General features: G+C 41.1%; 1 protein-coding gene and 1 long non-coding RNA gene across 2 annotated transcripts in view; one reads left to right on the forward strand and one right to left on the reverse strand.

The window, feature by feature from the left end:
- Window positions 1–13,595, forward strand: part of WDR7 (WD repeat domain 7) — a 362,705-nt gene that overhangs the window by 268,892 nt on the left and 80,218 nt on the right. The window lies entirely within an intron of this gene.
- Window positions 585–7,118, reverse strand: LOC132023643 (uncharacterized). Its single transcript, XR_009406011.1, has 3 exons — window positions 6,929–7,118; window positions 4,412–4,524; window positions 585–704 (listed from the first exon to the last, which is right to left on the reverse strand). It is a non-coding gene; the product is annotated as an uncharacterized LOC132023643 (long non-coding RNA).

The raw sequence follows: 13,595 nt of genomic DNA on the forward strand, positions 1-13,595 counted from the left end.
TTTCAAGGGCCTGTCTGCCCTTGCTGGAAGCCTGCCTCCCCAGTAAGCGGCCCCCTCAGTTCCTTAGGTCACCCTAGTTTGCTGGTGTCCACTCTTGTTTGCTGGTGTTTCTTTGCTGGAGAGTAAGGGTTCTGCTGGGAAGCTAAGATGGCATGCTCAGTACCCGGTTATTTTGATTTGGCAGGAAACAGTTGTATTTTGTTTATTAATTTGATAACATCTATTGAATACCTACTGTGTATCAAGTACTAGCTAGGCCCTAGGGATAAAATGATGAATAGGATGATATCCTCAGGGAGCACACAGGGTCTAAAAGGGTAGGTGATGATTAAGATAGATAATTCCAGGGTGCTGTGTTATGCGCCAGAGTAGAATTCTATACCAGAGACAAGACCGGGCAGTAAATGGCAGTGCTTAATTCTGGGTAGAGGAGGCTTAGAAAGTTTCACAAAGGAGAAAGTATAGTAATAATAATAATAGAATCTTAGAAAGTTTCGCAAAAGAGAAGGCAGACTAATAATAATCTCCTTTTATTAAAGGAGAAACATGTTTTGATAACAGTAACTGCCAGGTAGAGAGAAGGATCCATGCCCCACAAGGGTTTGGGGTGGTGGTGGGAGGAGTGATGGTGGGTTCTGGGAAAGCTTCAAAGAAAAGTTACTGGAGCCAGCTTCGCAGAATGAACCGGTGTGTGCCGTCTGGAACTGCAGAAAAAAACAGATCAGTAAATGTCTAGAGACACAAAAGGATATAGTGAACTTTGGCAAATTCTAGTGGCCAGAATGCAGGTTGAGGGTGGACATCTAATGTGGCGTCAGAGGGTGGGGCTTTGAATTCCATACGAAGGAGTTTGACCGTCATTCTCTAAGCATTGGAGAATCAGCAGAGTTTAAGTAATTCTTGGGCCAGAGCGAAGTTGATAAGACCTAATCTTAGGAAACTTCAGACTAATACAAGCAGTTGTTAACTATGAAATTAGGTTAGATGTTATATAGCTGTGAAGATAGAAGCCACAGAGAGCCAGCCCGTAAACATCGGAAGGTGATTAGCAATATAAGGTCGTTGCGTATGCTACATGTTAGTTGGAACAGGCAGTAAGTTATGGAGGACTGCAGAGAACATTAAGCGGAAATGAGGCCTCAGAAGGTTACTGTCTGATGCCTCCCTGCCTACTAGCTGATCTGTACTTGGTTGATGAATGTGCAACACAGATGTGAGCATAGCAACAGAAGTTAAAATTCTTTTACTCGATCTCTGCCGTGTCCATGCCATTGTTCTGGGTGCCTCACATCACCTGTGAGCCCCCTGCTTGTAAACGTTTTTCACTAAATATGGAACTCCAGTCAAAGTCACTGAAGTGAGTATCTGTGGTTCAGTCATGCGGTATTTGTTTTTGCAATCTTTATATAATCTTGTAGTCTTTTTGTGTGTGGAATTTTTCTTCTTTTCTTTCCTTTACCCTATTCATTATTTTTTTTATTTTTATTTTTTCCTTTACCCTACTTTAAACATGCTATGGGTTTTAGCTTAGGCTAAGCTCTGTCATGTTGTGTTGCTCTATACTAGTATTCAGTTGTTATGGTCACTAGATCAGATCATAAAAAGGTGTTTAAAAACTTCATTACATATTCTTTAAATGAAATATTTTAAATGAAATATTCTTTTTAAATGAACTACTCATTTAAATGAAATATTAAATAAGCACCTAGTGGAATGCTCATCATTTAGATATTCTGAGAATGTTAGTTTCCTGTGGGTCTCTCTGTCTTAGTAATAAGGCGAAAAACCAAAATGTATGTAAGAAATTAGTCAAAGATTTGAAAGTATTTTATATGCATACAGACTACAGAATGGAATTATTATTTTCATATATGTAAAAAAATTGGTTTACTTCTCAAAATAATAATTTTTAGTCAGTGTAATAAAGGCGATCTTCACATCTCAAGTTGTATTACTTTAACTAGGAAATAATCTAGGATCCCAAAGTCATTGAATATTTAAAAATCGAAAGTACTCTGACTTGGGTTATACATAAAATTCACAATTTTCATCTATTTGTGAAAAGAAAAAAAAATCTTAAAAAATTCACAATTTTCTGTGAGTACTAAGATGAAGGAACATCATCAAATGCTGAATAATCCCGATAATGGTTCTCTTGGTTTTTGGTTTGGTGTGGTTTTTAAAACTTGATCAGTGGGCTTATGATTCTGATACACACCTGTGTTTTGAATTTTCTATTCAGGATTTTAAAACCTTGACATTAACATTTTAACATTAAATTGGTAGTTTCTCTAAGCTCTTCTTTATTGTTGGAAGTTTGGCAGCCTGTTTCTCAGATTGCCTGAGATAATAAAACTTCCATTTTATTGTTATGAAAGTCTTCGGTTTTAACTTGGGCTGATCTCTATGTGTTGTTAAATACCAAGAGTCCATTTGATTCCGTTTTTCTTATTTATTCATTTATCTATTCAGGTTTATTTCATGATTATATGACTCCATATGTAATTTAATGAGTAGTGACTTCATCTACTTAGTTATACTATTAACTGAATTTCTTTGTCCTCTGATATGTTTATTCAAAACATGTTAAAGTTTAAGCTGCAATTTGTAAATTCATTGAAAGAAAGAAGGAGTAATACAAAAAGTTTGATTTACCCAATTTGGTTTATATAATAGCTTTTCTGTCAGTGTTAAAACTTATTTTAATATCTTTTTTTTTAAGATTTTAGTTATTTATTTGACAGAGAGAGACACACGAGAGAGGGAATACAAGCAGGGGGGAGTGGGAGACAGAGAAGCAGGCTTCCTGCCAAGCAGAGAACCTGATGTGGGGCTTGATCCCAGGACCCTGGGATCATGATCGAGCTGAAGGTAGATGCTTAACAACTGAGCCACTCAGGCACCCCCTTTGAATATCTTCTGCTTGAAAGTAGAAATGCATTAGGACGCAAGCCAGTAAAATTTGACAGACATTCTTTCTTATCACTGATCAAAACTCACTTGCTGATACTAAAACATGAGGTTACAGCAATGCATCAATGCATAATTTGCCAGAGATAAGCCGTAAGTTCAAATCTAAACTTAGCAGCTGATGTGCAGAGAGGCACAGACCATCAATACCTAAGTCACAGTGTTCATAAGGTAGCACAGTTGTTCAAAACAAACATTCCTCTTTATAAGCCTGAGCTCTACATGCAACTGAGAGTCCTCATATAAAAGACATACAGTATGTATGTAGCTTACAGACCCTGTAGTTGTAGAGGTTTTGTGACTCTCAAGAACGTGTTAGAAGGATGCTTACACAACTAAATATATATTTTTTAAGATTTTATTTATTTATTTGACAGAGAAATTGAGATCACAAGTAGGCAGAAAGAGAGGGGGAAGCAGGCTCCCTGCTGAGCAGAGAGCCCGATGCGGGGCTCGATCCCAGGACCCTGGGATCATGACCTGAGCTAAAGGCAGAGGCCTTAACCCACTGAGTCACCCAGGCGCCCCTACACAACTAAATATTAAACACAGTACAGCGAGCACTCACTGGTTGAGAGAACTAAGGACACAGGGGAGAAGGTGATGTTTAAAAATGTACTGAGGGCTCCCTCCCAATTGGACCCTCTGAATAATGATCTCCAAGTGCAGTTCCTAGACCATCTTCAGGAGAATTACCTGATTTCTACGCTCCACCAGAGAGACACCTCCTCAGACTCTTACAAAGCCTGGGACACTGCATTTGGCGGCCTCCCCTGATGATTTTTAAGTACCCTCAAGTTTGAAAATGAGTACTCTAAAATCCAAAACCAAGAAACACAAAACCTGAGTCATTGTGCATAATGACCATGTTATGTTATATAAAACCTTGGATCCGTGAATGCTTATTTGCTTCTATATTGAATAAACTCAGAGGAACACCAAGGAAACACCTGAAGACATTCCTTTACTTCCTTCGCTCTGGTGATGCCCTATTAGTTTTTAAAGAGTTGCCCTTAGACTGTATCACGAAATGCCTGCCAAAGATGTTAACTTCAAACTGGTCATTGATTGGCTTTTATCTAAAACTCAGTTGGAAAAAATCCAGAGCTAGTTTAAAAAACACACAGGCCATCCTTCAACTCAGGTCATGATCTCAGGGTCCTGGGATCTAGCCCCAAGTTAGGCACCACACTCAGCGGGGAGTCTGCTGCTCCCTCTCCCTCCACCCTTCCCCCTTTTTGTGCCTCCCCAAATTAATAAATAAAAATCTTTAAATAATTTTAAAACCTTTAAAAATAAATAAGTAAAAAATAATACAAAACAAAACAAAACAAAAAAATCAAACACATAATCCAGTAACAGCAAAAAAACCAAACCAGAACACGTGGTCCATTTATTCTTCTACATGTTTGAGTTTATATCTGTAGAGGAAATTACACACCATCAGAGAACTGCCTTGTTGGACCATAGTGTCTGGTCTCCTTCCCAGTTCTGTCCCCAAGATCTCTTCAGGACTACGCCTGCAGTTTTTGGAGGAATCTTCCAGGAGAGTGTCTGGAAAAGATGGCCAGTGCATTAGTGTAGGGCTCGTGCTGACGTCATGCTTCACTTTGCTTAGTGCCCCCTTCCGTGAAGACTCAAGACATTTCTTTTAAACGTGGATAACAAGCATTTTTTGTTTGGTCCTAAGGAACTAGTATGTGTTTTGGTTGTTGTTTTTTTTCTTCCACATAACCAGGGGGTTCATTTGAAAATTTTGCTTTGGCCCTTAGGCAGCTCAAAGCCAAATCTCTGCCTGCCTCTCAGTCGTGTCTCCCATCTCCCATTCTCCTTCCTCATCATCAGACCTCAGACTGCTCCTTCTCTTGTACCTTCCCCAAGTCCATGATGGAGTATGTGCATATATATGTATGTGTAGGTCTGTGGGAAGTAGATGCATGTGTTAAATCTTATTTCAAAAGCCATGGCCACAAAAATAATTTTACCCTGAATCCAACTGATTATTTTCTAAAAAAAAAATTTTTTTTTACGATTTTATTTATTCATTTGACAGAGATCACAAGTAGGCAGAGGCAGGCAGAGAGAGAGAGGCAGGGAAGCAGGCACCCTGCTGAGCAGAGACTCATGCAGGACTCCATCCCAGGACCCTCGGACCATGATCTGAGCTGAAGGCAGAGGCTTTAACCCACTGAGCCATCCAGGCACCCATTTCTAAAAAATTTTTTAAAAGCCCTTGTGTTAACTGAATGATCCTAGGTCTTCCTGGAGTAGTTTATGTATCTGTAAATATTTATTTACTGGAAGATACAAAAATCACATGATTTTAATTGCTATATAAACTTTATAATCATGAATTTGAATATTTCCTAATCCACATTAGTTCCAGAAATATTGTTAATAATATAGAAGTGTCTATTAATAATAGAAGAAAATTACTTAAATTTCAGTGCCCTTGAGAGATTATAGCACATACATCCTTCAAAAAGCTGATCCACAAAATGGTTCTGCCAGATTTTCCATCACTATAACAAATAAGGCTGTATTATTATATAGGAAATAAGGTGCCTTCCTTTTATAGCAGTAAGATTCTTGAAACATTGAATATTTATGTTTGTGAATAAGCAAAGTCAGAGCTACAACCAGGTAACTCATTGAAGACATGAATCCCTCCAGATTCTCGGTGGACTCATTGGCCTTTGCTTTGCCTTTGTCAAGCTCCTAGATGATCGTCAAAGAGGCATCAGCTGGCACTCTAGGTCACTGTCGTTGGAGGCAGAAGTACTGAGGGCTCTCGAGTGAGGTACAGTTAACTGCCTGGTTATAAATAATACAGCGTCCACAGTTAAACATATCCTAGACACCAAGAAAGTAGAACTAACTTTTTTCAAGGAGTGGAAGATAAACATCACTGGAGTTTTCCCAGAATTCCTTGTTAAATGTAGTTCCCAGGATGCCTGGATGGCTCAGTCAGTTAAGTGTCTGCCTTAGCTCAGCTCTGCAGGGCAGCCTGGTTCTCCCTCCGTCTGCCACTCCCCTGTTTGTGTGCTCACTTGCTCTCTCTCTTTCTCTCTCTGACAATTAAATAAATAAAATCTTAAATTAAAAAAAAAAGTAAAATATAGTTACGAACTGTTGTGTTGCTGAACTTGGATATCCTCGTGAAGTCCCTCATATAACAGACCAGTCAACACTGAGTGTCTTGTGCCTGACTCAGTTTAAGTTTCCCCTTTGGGTCACCATATAAACCCTGTGACTTATTTTATATGACTATATTTGATGCAGCAGCATAAAAAATCAAAGTGTAAAAATACACAGATGCTACTGAACTAAGAGAAAAGCAGTATAGAACATGTATGTATTACATAGACTTTTAAAATGTTTCTTAATTCATTTTGTAAAAATACTCTTTTGCTCATCTCAATAAAAAATTGAGTAAGCTCTTGTAAGCTACTGCCTGTGAAATCTCAGTTAGAAAGAAAGATAAAATACCTCTGGAAATAGAATGAAATTATAATGTTATTTTAAAATTTGAGGCTATCTTATTACGTTCTTGTGGACTAGTAGTGACATAATGCATAGCAAATAAAGGATTAGGGATTTAAAAATGAAATTGTAAGTTGATGGGAAAGTATGATTATACTTGGAGATATAAAAGGTTTCAGGATTTTTTCATAGCAACAACTAGATACATGTGCCTCTAAATGCAATTTTTTAGTCACTTGAGTCCTCATTTACGCACGTTGCTAAGAAGCTGAAGGGACTTATGGATCCACTTCCTTTGGAGCGCCCCCTAGCAAGAAGGCGAGGGCTTCTCTGGCCAAACCCGTATGCTCCAAAATTCCCAGATAGATCCTTATTTCAAGTATTTTTATTCCCTTAAGTTGAGGCAATTGATTTGACATACAACTAAGAGTGATTTAATTTTTATGCCTTCTAAAGACTTGTCAAATAAACTCACAGGTTGAAAAGAAATCCTTTGGTCGGCTCCGTCTCCGTTTTTAGTGAAGAAAGTCTAAACACTTGGTGCAGACACTCAAGGACTGAGTGGAATAATGACACGAGCTAGGCCACTTCGTGAGTTTAGTCCTTAATTTCGTCGCAATAAATGGTGCCAGTTAGTTCACTGCAGCAGTGACCTTGCTGCATTATTTTTATAGGACGGCAAGCTGTAGACTGTTGAATCCGAAAAGGCCCTCCTTATGTTACCCATTACGTCTTCATCCTTCACTTTACGAACGGACAAGCATAAAGACATTTTTGTGCGGACAGTCGGATGACAGTGAAGCCCAGCTTTGCTGAACAGATCTCACACCTGCTCTGTGCTCTGCAGGGGACAGTCCACAGGCATGGACTCACCAAGCGACAGCTGTGTCCTCTCCTCAGAGGACGGGATGGCTCCTGTTGTGTTCCAGGCCCCGGTCTCTTCCTGCTGCATTCTTCATTCCGTCCTCTTTCGCTTCCTCTCGGACTGTTCTCTCTAGAGAACGCTGCTCTCACATTAGCCTCTCTTCTTTTTGGCACCTCGTCCTCGGCCTGGAAGCAGGCTCTGTTCTCTCACTGAGCAGCCCTCCCTCCCCCTGCATCCCATCTGTCTGCTTCCTGCCTCTCCTCTCTCCTCCTCCCGGAAGTGGAGTCTGCGCTCTGCCCGTTTTGTCCCCTCTCGTGTCCTCTTGGGCCACTCTGCTCTGGTCTTTGCCCCACCATTCGCTCATCTCTCCCTCTCCCTCTCCCCGCCCCCCACCCCTTTATAGTTTTTTGATTGTCCAGTATTTTTCAGTCTTTGGTGATTCTCAAACCTTCTGGTCTCAGAACTTCTTAAATATTAAAGACCCAAAAGAGTTATTTGAAATACTAAATGAAGTTCATGTTGATATAAAAACATATTTTTATGAAAAATAACTAGTTTGCCAGAAAAATACTGAGAAAGTAGCATTGCTTAACATTTTTTCAGATTTCTCTAATGTCTGACTTAATAGGAGACAGATGGACTTTCATATCTGTGCCTGTCTTTACTCTGTTGCCATATGTGTTTTAATTGAGTGTGTGGTGAAAAATCTGGCCTCACATAGATACAGAGTTGAAAATGTTTCAATAAGCCTTTTTAATATAATTTAATATAATTTTGCATCTTCTTCAGAAGTTCACCAAAACGCAACATGTGGTCATGTGATCATTTTTAAAGGTTAGCTACAATGTAGAATCTGTAATCATAATGAACTTTTCATGCTGTTGTATTAAACCCATTGGTACATCTTGCACTTTGAATGGGTCTTTCTCCCATGTATGACTTTGTGACATTATGCATTTGTCTTTGGAAAGTACTGGTTCCTGAGTTATGTAGTTGTCCATATATTGTCATATTGCAACACACAGTATCAAAAACATCACTTTTGCTAATATTTACTGCTGATCTCCTGAAAAAGCCAGTGTGGTGTAGGAAGCCAGAGTTTTCGTTTGTACCTGAAAGCCTGAATTTTATCATTGGCAGCAAGTTCTGTCAGTTGTTTTCTTGGACAAGAATAAAGTAGTTGATTTTCAAGAAAATGTCTACCAAAAAACCAGGTCCCGATAACCACAGTTTGTCTCTGGGGTTATACTTTCAAGTACAAACAGTGTCATGTGGGAAAAACAAACAAACAAACAAACAGCTGGTTTAACTTGCTCCTTGATCACACAAGTGTTTCTCCCTGAGACAACGCTCAGATTGCTGCATACTGGAGGGCTTTCTGTGCCCTTCCCGTGTTGTCACACTGAATGTTAAAACAACAGGTGCTCAAGGGTCAGAATGTAAATAAAGTTAATAATTTTTGCTGCCTCATCAGGGACATTCTCAAGTGAAAATGCCTTGGGGTTTAGTTCTGCTTGCCAGCAGCGCGTGGCCGTGAAGATGTAATGGCAGCCAGTAGACCACAGGGCCGTGGCCTTGGCTGAGGCTAACGCACCAGCACCATACTTGGCCTTGCTCTGACACCGGCCGTGCAGAGTCAACACAAAGAACAGATCGAGTGATACCTCAATATCTCACAGAAGTAGTTTTGATCTCACACACTTCCTAACAGGAACCCGAGGCCCCGAGGCGTGTGCACACCACCCTCTGAGGCTGATGTAGCAGAGCCTTTTGTTGCCCTGAAATGGGAAACTTACTTCTTCTTAATTAAAGCTCTTGCACACTCTGCAGCCCTTAAATCCCCAAGATTGATAGATAGGTTATATCATAACCTTTCCCAGATCCAGTGCCCGAGGAGGAGGTAGGCTAGACTTCAGGAAGACTAGGGATTAGTTTTTCTGAGGCTCAGTACAAATCCTGAAATCGATCCTACTTACTTTAAAGGACCCTTCGCTTTTCTAGGGATTCCTGGCTCTCACCGCAGTGCGGTGCCGCTGCTCTCGGAAGGGGGCCAGCTTGACCCTGGACTTTGTGTGTTACGCGCTGTGATACCAACAAGCTGGCGGCCAGACTTACCATCATTTAAGGACTCGTGTTACAGATACTATGTTAAACGGGTTAGACCTGTATTCTCCAAATCCTAATCTCAAACTCACTGTGCTGAGAGCACCTCAGTGTTTTTTTTCTGCTCCTTGCATAGACCCGCACGTATTTCCTCCAGGACCTTGGTTCCTGCTATTCCCTCCTCCAGATCGTGACGTGGCCTGTCTGGTCTCCTCATTCACGTCCACTCCCCTGACCCCCCGTCTCGCACGGCCTCTCCACCACCACTATAACACTGCCGTTTTATCTGCATCGGGCTGATGTCATCCGAAGTCACCTTGTCCATATTTGCACTTCCTCGTTAGGTGCTTGAGAGCAGGGGCCCTGTCTGGTCGCTTTCCTGTTAACGTTCCCAGCACCCCTAGCTGTTGAGAGAACGCACCCGAAGACCCTGTGCCCGCAGCGAGGCTTCACAGGACCTGCTGCTGGGACAAAGGGACAGGGCAGGCAGCTCCTTCACCCTCTGTCACGTCTGCCGTCCTAGCCTCCTCTTCTCCTCGGCTGCCTCTTCCCAGTCCTAAATCGCATCTCATCCTGTTGATTCCAAAGTTATCCTATAGTCTCTTCTTGGCAGCCTAAGCACTTACTCTGTATTTAGCTTGCTTTTATTTCATTGAAACCAGATTCTCAAAGGTGTGGATTATATATGAAATCTTAAAATATATATTCTATACACGCATACACACACACACACACCCTCCACATAGAAGGAGAGAGAGAAAATGAGAGTCTACTTTTTCAAAGAGAGGAGACTCTAAGTCAATAATTCTCAACCCTCTTGGTCTCAGTTAAAAATTATTGAGGGCCCCGGGGCACCTGGGTGGCTCAGGGGGTTAAGCCGCTGCCTTCGGCTCAAGTCATGATCTCAGGGTCCTGGGATCGAGCCCCGCATCGAGCTCTCTGCTCAGCAGGGAGCCTGCTTCCTCCTCTCTCTCTGCCTGCATCTCTCCCTGCTTGTCATCTCTCTCTGTCAAATAAATAAATAAAATCTTTATTTTTAAGTTTTTTTTGTTGTTGTTTGTTTTTTAAGATTTATTAGAGAGAGCGTGAGCAGGAGTGGCAGAGGGAGAGGGAGAAAGAATTTAAAGCAGACTCTGCACTGAGCACAGAGCCTGATGTGGGGCTGGATCCCACAACCTCGAATCATGGCCTGAGCCAAAGCCAGGAGTCACCTCCTGTGCCAGCTACCGTGCCACCCAAGCACCCCGAGGACCCCAGAGAATTTTTATGTGGGTTATAACTATCAATATAACCCATATTTGCTGCAATATTTGAAATTAAAATTAAGAAGTTTCAAAGTAATCTGTTAAATGTTCACATAAGTAATATTTTAATGAAAGATTATATTTTCTAAAACAAGGCAAATTAGAAGAATGGCATCATTTTGGGTTTTTTCCAATCTACCACGTCTGCAGTAGAAGTCAGCCAGATTCTCGTATCTGCTTCTGCTTGTGATAGCTCACACCATGGAGAATCTGGATGTCAGCTACATGCTTGAGAAAATGAGAGTGAAAAGGGAAAATAGCATCTTAGTGTTCCTACCAAGGCGGGCCTGACACAGAGCATGCTTCAAGAACTGCTCTAAGCACGCCTGGGACTGCCGGCAGTGGGACGTGAGTTCTGGATTGTGGGGGGGGGGGGGGTTCCTGCCTTTATCACACCCAGCTGGGCAGCCTTGGACATGTCTGTAGGCTTCTGTTTCCTCCTCTGGAAAATGAGGGGCTTTCCAGTGCGTAATAACCTGGTGCAAGCTAGAGCCCGAAAGTGTTAAAATCTTTCCTCATTACTCATTTATTAATATATGATTACCAATCATCCTATCTCTTAGTAAGATCTGAGACATGTTATATGCTCTTAATGTAAGGACGCTGCAGCTTCTTTAATGCTCTCCCTAAAATTCTTTCAAGTAATTAACTATCAAATCTGAACCAACACCAGATTATTTAATGAACAAAGGACTCAATTAGTATGAAAAATAAGTTAAAGGTTTTAAAAAGAAAACACGAGAAGTACCTATTTTATTACACTTTTTTTTTAACCTGTTGAAGTTCTGTGGAAAAAGTCAATTAGGTAGAAATCAGAACATAGTTTTAACATAGAATCACCATTGTGCTTTTAAAAGCCTATTATTTGTGGTATATCCAGACAATGAAATGTTATTCAGCACTAAAAAGAAATGAGCTGTCAAGCCTTGAAAGATGTGGAGGAACCCTAAATGCTTATTACCCAGTGAAAGAAGCCAATCTGAAAAGGCTTACATACTGTTTGATTCCAACTATATGACATTCTGGAAAAGGCAAAGCTGTGGAGTCAATAAAAAAGATCAGTGGTTACCAAGGGGGTTCGTGGGAAGAGAGCGTGAGTGGGTGGAGCACAGGGTTTCTAGGGCAGAGAAATTACTCTGTGTGATTCTGGAATGGTGAATGCGTCATTTTACATTTGTCCAGACCCATTGAATGGACAAACCAAGAATGAGTCCTAATATAATCTGCAGACTGGGAGTGATGATAATGTGCCATCGTAAATTCATCATTTGTAACAAATAGACCATTCTTGGGAGGTAGGTATTGATAATAGAGGAGTCTGTGCGTGTTGGGGGCGAGGAGTATTTGGGAAAACCCTGTACTTTTTGCTCAGTTTTGCTGTGAACCCAGAACTGCTCTAAAAAGTAAAGTCAGTGGGTGGCTCAGTCAGTTAAGCATCTGCCTTCAGCTCAGGTGGGATCCTGGGATCGAGCCCCACATCATGCTCCCTGCCCAGAAGGGGAATCTGCTTCTCCCTCCCCAGCCCTCCCCGCTTGCTCTCTCTCTCTCTCTCACTCTGTCTCTCACATAAATAAATATAATCTTAAAAAAAAAAGTGAAGTCCATTTTTGGGGTGCCTGGGTGGCTCAGTCAGTTAAACATTGGACTCTTAATTTTGGCTCAGGTCATGATCTCAGGGTCCTGGGATTGAGCCCTGCATTGTGGGGGGAGGGCATGATGAGGGAGTCAGGCTCCCTGCTCAGTGGGGAGTCTACTTCTCTCCCTCTTCTCCCTCTGTCCTTACCCCCTGCTCACACACACTTTCTCTCCTTCTCTCTCTCAAAATAAATAAAATCTTCTTTTAAAAATAAAGTCCATTTAAAAAAATACATAATCTATTATAAGAGTCAAGAAATCAATATGAACTTAAGTGATGTGTAATGGCGAGCATTCAGTATTTATTTTTGATGACAGCGTATCATTCTCAATCATTCAGTGATGAGAAATTTTAATTAATTAGTCACTCTGTTATGGTCTATGCCATCCGGTTATTCTAAGTAATGCTCGATAATGTTTATTTTTTGAATTGAAAATTGGTATGAAAAGAAATATTCTAATTGACTGGGTTTTGCCAGATAAATGATAAATCATAGCACCCAGTTCCAAAATTGGAAAAAAAAGTCACCGAATAAATAAGAATCAATACATGGAGTTCAGGTGACTTAACAAAGTAAAATAATTTTTAAGCAGTCGTGGGGCTTTTCTGGAGGAGTAAGGTTTTCTGCAGACTTGATTCCCTGACTCAGCGGCCACATAACGTGCGTCTGTTCTGTGTGTGCGGTGCCTGGCCAGCCCGGGCTGCTCAGCTGCACTGGTCAGTGGGGCATGGCTCTGTCTGCTTCAGAAGCCTTCACGCCGGCTTGGCAGAGACAGCCGGTGCATCGGAGAGATGTCGTAAGGCTCTGATAAAAGGGTCTCCAGGGCACGTGGGCGGATGGGAAGGAATGAAGAAGGAGGGAGCGGCTAGTAGTGTGCTGGAGGGAAAAAGAGAACTGGTGATGTCTTCGCTGAACATAAAATGATGAGTAGATGTTTATGAGGCCAACAAATCCTTCTAACTCCAAAATCTGAGGTACTTCCATATGTAGAATCGGCTGTCATTGACTAAAACAGTATTTTAAATGTGGTTGTGAATCTCTAACTAATGAATCAGTGATTGCTTTGCAAAAATTATAGTGCATATGCTTTTACGTTGCATATTTCATTGCCAAGAATGAGGGAGTTCTCAAACAGTCTATGCATAGGCCTGAACTATATATTCAACGGCTCAAATACTTGGACTTCTTAGTAGATACTAAACAGATTTTGTAGCGGCAAGGAGGAAACTAACT

This window comes from Mustela nigripes, chromosome 8, assembly GCF_022355385.1.
Source record: "Mustela nigripes isolate SB6536 chromosome 8, MUSNIG.SB6536, whole genome shotgun sequence".
NCBI lineage: Eukaryota > Metazoa > Chordata > Mammalia > Carnivora > Mustelidae > Mustela > Mustela nigripes.